Raw genomic sequence first — 8865 nt, 5'->3', positions numbered from 1 at the left:
TAAGATGACTCAGCTTGTTTCCTGACTATTTGGCTTCCACCCTGCTAGAGTTTTTTTATTAACTTGCAAAACGACCCTTTTGAATGGCAGTGCTGGATTACTTGGTGTGATGGCAAACTTTATGTGTCAACCTAGCTAGGTCATGGTACCCATACATTAGACTGGCCAAACACTAGTCTACATGTTGGCATGAAGACATTTTGTAGATGTGATTAACATTTAAATCAGTAGACTAGATTTTTACAGACTGCCTCATGGAATTTCTTGTAGTTCTCCTTGTCTTCTGCCAGCTCAGAGAATAGTTCAAGGCACTTATTAACAATGTTTTTTCAAATGACTTTTAAGATTTTGCTCTGCTTAAGCATTTCTCAAGAGATGTTGAGGGGGCAGATACTGAGAGTCAACCAAACCGTGAATAAAGTTAAGAAACTCTTGTATCAACTCATCACAGCTGTCCATGATGAACACACGATGAACAGTTTGATGTTGTTCTTTTTCTTCTTCTCAAAGAGGTCAAAGGGAGCCCATTGAGGGATGAGTAGCAATGTTCTGAATTCCAACTGACCGTCTACAGAGAAATGCTTGACTGCCAAGTGGTCTTCCCAGTTATTGATGAGACTCTTGTAAAATTCTCCACATTCCTCCTGGGTGACATCATGAGGGTTTCTGGTCCAAATGAACTTGGTCTTGTTTACCTCTTCCTGATCAATGTATTTCTCTTTAATTTTCTGGTCTTCTTTTTCTTACTCTTACTGCTGTTATCTGAGCCGACATTTTCAATCTTGAGCCTTTCCTCAGCATCTTTATTTTTCTCTTCTTTCTCACCTTTCTCTTCTTTTGCCTCATCATCACGGGTTTCCTTCTCATTCCTTCCCCCAGATAAGGAGTGATGGGATAGCTTATGAACCATGAGTACTTCTTCACTACTTCTTTGACTTGTCTCTCTTCTAAGTACTCTATCTGGTCTCCTTAAGGTGGAGGATCATTTTGGTACCCCTGACGGTGGGCTCACTGGGGTCAGCACATACAGTGGAGGAAGACTATCAGGCATACTGTTCATCAGCATTGTGATGTGTGATCACAGTCACTTTCTCTGCCACCAGGTAGGCAGACTAAAAACCAAACTGCTCAATCTTGGAGACTTGGCAATGGTTCCCAAATTATTTATGACATCATCCTTGGTCAAGGCAATGCCTGTGTCCACCAAAGTTAGGGTGCATTCCTGAGAGTTGAAGATGATGTCAATTTTCATCTCTTTACTGCTGTTCAACTCAAGAAAGTCTGTCAGGCTCTCAGCAAATTTTGTTTAATGCATTAAATCCATTAGAGATTGACTCCTGAAGAAAAATTTTCTGGTTGGCATAGAAGGTATTGATGTTGAGATACATGAATTGGGCAACTTATGCCTGAAAAGCAAACTTCTCCACCTTTTCCTTTCCATGGTACACTTCCTCAGGCATCTTGAAAGGAAAGGGCCACAAGTACTAGAGAGCAGAGTGGGCCAGGACTGTCCAACTTGCACGTGGCATCAAGCCTGAGCAGGGATAATTGTTAATTCCCAAGCCATAAGGTTCCAGATCTTCAACTGACCTCATGATGGATCAGCCTCTTATACCTTACAATTTGAGCTATGGGATCTTACAGCAGAGTCCACCAGTGCCCACCCCTTCCCTGGGGCTAAGTCTTCAACGTGCCTGAGTTTTGCTTGCAAACTTGAGGCTGATGAATACTACCAGGCCGACCATCCCTGATGTTCTTAGTCACTATCTGGAAGCCTCCCTAAGATGGGAGAGAAGGGAGGAGGTGCTTGAAGGGGCACTCTGCGTGCTCGGCTGAGAAGTCTGAGCTCTATCCTAGGAGATGTTCAGGTATCATTGAGGGTTTTCATCACAGTATCATCATCTCTGGTTTTTATAACTGCTGTGACCCAAGTGAAGGTCTACAAATACCTTGTTCATACATTCCTTCCATTTTCATGGCAATATTTCAATAAGGAATAATGTCATTAGCTATTTTTCTTTTTTACAAACAGTCACTATCTAACAAGAATTTAACTTAGAATGACCAAATCTCAGTCAGAGGCTGCTTAAGTTACTTCCTTATTTCTCGGAGCTGAGTCCTGTGAACATGTCCTCAGCCTACTGGAAGGGGCATGGCCAGAGGGGTGGGCATGGAGGGAGACACACATCCCGGTGCTGGTTGACAAGGGCTTAGAAAAGCTTGTCTCTGGAAGTTCCAGGTCTGCAAGTGGGAAAAAAGAATGCCTACAAGAAATACAATTGCCTTCACTCATAAACCTTCGTTCTTGGGAAACCCGTCAGAGTTCTGAAAACAACTTCATCCTGGTTCAGTAAAACTCATTTTCTCAACAGCAGAGAAAGAGTAAACAAATCTGCTCATCACCTCTCCCTTCTTTTCCATTCTAAGGTAGCCTGGGTAGGAAAGCTTTTCTTCCATGGCCTGAAGATGCTGATGCCACAGCACTAGAGGAGCCACAAGTTCCTAAATTCCAGACTCCCTTGCCAAAGCTTCTCCATCCGCTTGTGGCATCAGTGCCAAAGAGGTATGTGACACGCGGAGATCCATCTAAAATTGGTCTATTTTAATAATATTAATATTGTGTAATATGAATAACAACAAGAATAATAGTAACTACTTATAGAGTGCTTTCTCAGAACCAGGCACGGTGCCGGCACTAAGCTTTTGACTTGCATTATTCCATCAGGGATATATTATTATTTCAATTTTCCAGATGAAAAAACTGAAGCTCAGAAAGGTTAACAACTGTTCAAGGATCCACACCTAGTAGTACATGGTTGGAGAAATGGTTCTTAAGTCTATTGAAAAGCACTGTGGTCTCCAGCAGGAGCTATGGCTGCTAAAGGATGAAAGTCACTGGGGTGAACCCAGAGGATAAAGCAGTTGGCTCCTATGCACCAGGTCTAGATAGGTGTCTTCCAGAAGAGCAGTGGCTCTAGACACTCAGTATCTCCAAGGTCACCCCAGTGTAGGCCTAAACTTCCTGAGCCTTGAGGTATCCTTGACCTCATCTCAGAGTTTCCTAGGCCATAGGCTGCTTCTGAAACTCAGTCCTTGCAACTGCTACCCCAGTTCACCTTAGTGATGCTCATTAGGCATAGCGTTCCCAACACATCTCCTCACTCTGGCAATGTAAGTCTAGGGCTGTTTAGGAATGGTAAGCATGGGAGGGGTGGTAAGGAACTGATTCTTAATCCTCTTGTCCTTCATTTTTTATCTTTCTCCACATCTTTCACTGTGATCCAATGAGATGTCTAGATAGCCTGGTGTCCACAACCCTAGACCTCTAGGGGAAAATGGTTTGCTCTGAATGGCTAGGACAGGAACCATTCACAATTGCAGGTCAAATCAATGCATGGCCAGTGAAGGCACACTTTTCTGGCACATTCCTGTGCAATGTGTATTTTTGTGAAAAGAAGAGGTGGGAAGATGTACTGTTAGGTGAAGTTTGCTCCCACACCCTTTTAGTACTACTGTTTCAGTGACACCAGTGGGGAGAATGTGACAACAATTTCAGAACAAAAGCAGACAGTGCCATCTTGCCCTGGCAAGACATAGACATAGAGTCCCTGCCTGGAGTTACTGGCAAAAAGAAACGGTAGGATCTGAGATCCATGGCCGTGGAGATCCAAGGAAAACCAGAGGTTTACCCAGGAACCAAATGATTCATCGCAGGAACATTGTCCATTTGCTCAGCTTCCTGCTTCCATCCCTTATCCCTAAACAGCCCTAGACTTACTTTGCCAGAGTGAAGAGGATGGGTTGGGAATGCTATGTCTGATGAGCATCCCTAAGGTGAACTGGGGTAGCAGTTGCAAGGACTGAGTTTCAGAAGCAGTCTATGGCCTAGGAAACCTGAGAGGAGGTCAAGGATACCATGGGGCTTAGCAAGTTTGGGCCCACTCTGGGGAGTGCTGCAGGTGCTAATGGAGGTTATCGGGGCATGGATCAAAAGGGAGATGCCATGAAAAGGAAACACACGCAGGGCATCTGAGGACAGAGTGCGCTTCTCTGTTCTTTGGCTCTTTGCATTCCTTTGCAGCCTTTCAGAGCTCTGTAGCCTGGCAGGTATGCTAGGCCTCCTGTCTAGGCCATGAGGTTGCTGAATTCATGCTTCATTTTCCTTTTGCAGGTAAGATTATTGTGAGAGAGGGTCTTTTTGTCTTTTTGGTCATTAGGTTTAAAATCCAAATGAATCACAATGTTTGTTAGGTCTTTAGATTATGTTGGTTTTGGGAAAGACCCATTTCAGTGTGGGTATTTGAGTGGAATTATCGTTTCTGCCTATGTGCTATGAAAATTTTCTACTTTCAGAACCTGTGTTTAGAACTCAGTGTGAAAAACCAGCCAACACACACACCACACAGTGCTCAGTGAGTTTTCCGACAGAACAATAAATGGCCCAGAGCTAAGTTGAAAGCAGTGTGGTGCTATGAAACAAGGGAAATTAGAAATCACCATTTGATTCAAAGTTTGAAGTCACAGTATGATTTGGTTACAGGTGGCACCAGCTATTGTGATGTTAGCATGGTTCAGAAATTACCATAGCATTCCTACCCAATTTCATGAATAATGCAACCTCTCTTTTGGGCCACTTGGAAGACTTCCAGCAAAAATGTAGCCCTTGTCAGTTCCTAGGAGCATGATTGTGCTCATAAAGAGATTAAAATTCAGCCAATAAAACATCTAGAGAAAATAAATCAAGTAAAATCTTTCTTTTTTATTCATTTGTAAATGTTTGATTCGAAGTCAGGGTTTTCGGAAATGTGGTTTGCAGACCTCCTGCATCAGAATCACCCTGTGAATCTTCTGGGCTTCACTACAGCTGGGAATCTGAATCCCCATTGAGAGTCTGGAGAGTGATAGGTAATAGATTGCTCAGGTGATCTGGGGACATCTTCAAGTTTGAGAACAGCCCCTAGAGTAGTTGATCACTGCACAGCCCAAACATCTGTGCCTCACAAAACTTGCCAGTGGACTCAAGCTTTCTTCCTGGCCTGAAATTTATAGAATTAGAGCCATTAATCTCAGTTAATTCAATTCATCAAGCGTTTATTGAGGAATATCTGTGTGCTGTCAAGGATACAAGCATAGGTAGGGCCTAGTTCTTGTCCTCACTAATCTTATAATCTAAGAAGAAGAATCAGACAAATGCAGAAATAAACACAGTTCCAGGCACAAAATGATGCGCTCTTTCAGAAGAGAGATCTCTACCAAGTACCAGAAGTTCAGAGAAAGGGGCCCCACTCTGCAGAGAAGACTAGGAAAGTTGTAGATTTTGAGACAGGCCTTCAATGATGGGTAGAATTTCACAAGCGGAGATGCAGGGTACATTGGGATTACGTGAAGAAAGAATGATGAGAGAACAGGTATGGAACCACAGATTAGTAGATTTGAGCTAGTTCAGGGCTATCTCATGACTGCCTGGAATACTGGGTAGAGTCTTTTTTTTAATCGAGATATAATTCATTTATAAAACTCATCTTTTTTAAGTGTACAATTCAGTAATTTTAGTGTATTCACAGACTGTGCAACTATCAACACTAATTCAGAACATTTTTATGATCCCTAAAACAAATCCAGCCCTACTGGCAATCACTCCCTATTCTCCCCTCCCCCAGGCCCTGGCAATCGCTAATCTACTTTCTCACTACATGGATTGGGCAGATGATTTGCACATAATTAAATAGGGAGTAGAGAACTATTAATGATTTTAATTGAGGTAAAATTTGCGTACAGTTAAATGCACAGATTTTAAGGGTACAATTCAATGAGTTTTGACAACGTATACACTCATCTTACCGATTCTCCAAAATAAAGAACATTTTTTTCACCCTAGAAAGTTCCCTTGTGGGCCCCTTTAGCTAATTCATGCTCCACAGGCAATCATTATCCTGATTTTTGTCATCACAAATTAGTTTTGTTTTTTCTCAAACTTTATATAAATGGAAGCACACAGTATGTACTCTTTTGTGTCTGGCTTCTGTTTCTCAGAATATTATTTGGAGATTCATTCATGTCGTGTGTGTCAATGGTTCATTCTTTTTTGTTGCTAAACAGTATGAGTGTGCCACATTTTACCTCTGTTTCTGTTGATGGACATTTGAATTGTTTCCAGTTTATGAACACTTGTGAACCAAGCAGCTGTAAACTTTCTCATGCATGTCTCTTTGTGGACATACACTTTCCTTTGGGGGTAAATACCTAGGAATGGAATTGTTGATCTGCAAGCTACTGCTTTTGTCTTGTTTTTTGGCAAGAATGTAATCCACCTGACTGAACTTTGAGAAAATGAATGCAGCAGCAGTATACAGTGAAAATTAGGATTGGAAGTTAGGAAAATCAGGAGGAATGATGTCCTTTGTGATTGGGAGTCAGCTTATATGGAACTTGGAAAATGAGTGGATATGAGCAGGCAGTGGAAACAGAAGTTTCAACAACAGCTATTTATTTGGTCTCTACTCTCCAAGGGATTCTTAGGTTCCAGGCAGTCTGGCGGGTGGCATGATGGACTCATTTTTATTGGTGAGAAAGATAAGTATTCTGGTTTTGGACAAGAAGATGGATCACTGTCCCCAAAAGTCCATTTCTCAGCACTTCCCCAAGTGCCTGGCACAGAGTGTTAGTGGAATGAATGAACTACTAACAGTCATTTGATACTTAGGAAGAACGAAAGGGCATCGGGGAGAGTGGGTGGGCTGAGGCAGCAGCTCATACACCAGAAATTAGCCCACTTACGGGACTGGTTGATTAGATTAGTTACTTGTGTAATGAGGTGGAGAATTTTATTCATCAGAAATTCTCCTCTAGAATTGCTCCCAAGAAAATCAGTTGGAGTGTGCCTCGTGGTTCTCCCTCCCTCTCCCAGCCCTTCCCCAGGGAATCTTTTGGAGCTCTTGAGACATGTTTATTTTAAAAGTATATTTAGGGACACCACAGAGCACAAGAAGGGTGTTGAATTCAAATATAAGAAATGTGGAGTGGGTTTTCTTCATTACTATGCTGACTGTGAACAATTTTAATAATCTATTTCTCAGTTTTCTTATCTGTAGAGTGGGAATAATCATAATAAAATCTGTTTCTTTTCTCATAAATAAGTAGATTTGAAATCAGAAGAAATTTTAAATGCTAAAATGTTTTGAAAAAGGTAGGCTCCCCATCACTTTCCAAATAATGAAATAACCTACAACATTTTCAGCTTGTCTTTCAAGGTTTTCTTTGTCCAGTGGTCCCAACTAGTTTATTCTCTCACTATTCTCTCCACTGAGAACTGGCTGGACATTAGCTGTGGCCAGACATGTCCTGGTGCTCACCCACAGAGACATGCTCCATTGTAGGCTCTGCTCCATCGTAGCCTCTGCCTGGACCCATGAAATCCTTCCCAAGCTCCGTCATTCACATTAACTCTTTCGTGGAGTCTCCTTAGAATACCGTCCTCTTCTGCTTTAGCACCCAGATTATAGCAGAAGTCACCTGTCCCTGAGGTTGAAATAAAATTGACTCAACCCAATCCCACAAGAATTACAACACATCCTCTCTCCATTTCATCACGTTCTGGGGAACTGCAGACTCATGGGCACTCAGGCTCCAAGTCACTGCTCTCTCTAAAACTGTAAACTCTCTGTGTCTCACCTTCTGTGGCCCTTTCTTCTCTCAGCAGATATGGGAGTCACCCCACCTCCCTTTTTTGTAATTCCCACCACACAAACCACTCAGAGGAGGAGACATTTGTGTGTAAAGTTTACCAACAAGTTGGCGCAGTGAAGGGAGGTGTACAGTACTACACTACAACATGGATGCATAATATTAAATCTTATACATCCTTCATCTTAAAAGTTCTTTGGCTTCCCTGCTACAAGACTATCTCATGGCTATTCTTCCCCATGGCCAGAGCCTCTGTCCTGTCCCCACTCCCCATCTTTCTTCCCCCTTCCCTCTCTTCTTTGCTTTCTGTTTCTTAACCCCAAATCCTCTAGCTCGTTCTTTGTTTCATTGTCTCCTTCCAGATGTCAGTTTTAGGGTCTCGCCTTCACTCCTGGAAGGGTTTGTCAAGGCTTTTGGTATTTTTTTTTCCTAAAGAAAAATGGTTGTCTCTTTAAAACGTATTTGCTAGATTTTAAAATATTTTTTCCAGTTTTATTGAATGATGCTATTTATGATTATGTCTTACAGCTCCTTCTGGTTGTATGCTCCCCTCAGGGCAGATTTATCTGTGATTCGTCTCAGAGTTTAAACCCAATGCCTTGTATGTAGTACAGCCTCAGTGTTAAATGAATGAATAAAAAGATGGTATTTTCTATATAACCCCAGAAAAGGCAAAGTGGAAGAAACAGAAGCACCAGGTTTCCATGTTAGGATACTAATACGATTCAATCACCACTGGAAGAGATCAATACAGGGGCCAGAGGGCTGCTCCTGAACTCACCCTGACCCTAACGAGCAGGTGAATGCTGGGGCCAAGGTTGATGCAGGCTTTGTGCTGTGCCTGTTCCCCGGGAAATGAGTTTGCAGCGCTGATTCTTTTCAGGGAGGCTGCTGACCTTCAGTTGAATGGTAACAATTTATGACCATTATCAATGAGAACTAGAACTGTTCCTGTGACCTGTGGCATTTGTCCTCCCCATGCCATATGTAACCCTTCAGATCAGATTACCTTCAGTGAAATCAGAATTGTCACCAAGAGGACAAATTCAAGGCAGAATTACAAAAACCAGCTGATTGGAAGTATGAAACATAAATTTTATTATGAATGCTCTGCCATTCATCGGACTAAAATGTGGGAAAGAGAAGACTATGGCTTGGGCATCGATGAAAGAGGCTATCCAA

The 8865-nt window shown here is 42.2% G+C and overlaps 1 pseudogene; it reads right to left on the bottom strand.

Annotated features, from left to right (window-relative positions):
• Positions 1-437: 437 nt before the first annotated feature.
• Positions 438-1460, bottom strand: LOC117094198 (annotated as a pseudogene).
• Between the last annotated feature and the right edge of the window lie 7405 nt (positions 1461-8865).

This window comes from Trachypithecus francoisi, unplaced genomic scaffold, assembly GCF_009764315.1.
Source record: "Trachypithecus francoisi isolate TF-2019V2 unplaced genomic scaffold, Tfra_2.0 Lachesis_group13, whole genome shotgun sequence".
Lineage (NCBI taxonomy): Eukaryota > Metazoa > Chordata > Mammalia > Primates > Cercopithecidae > Trachypithecus > Trachypithecus francoisi.
This window is presented reverse-complemented; position numbering and strand designations above follow the sequence as displayed.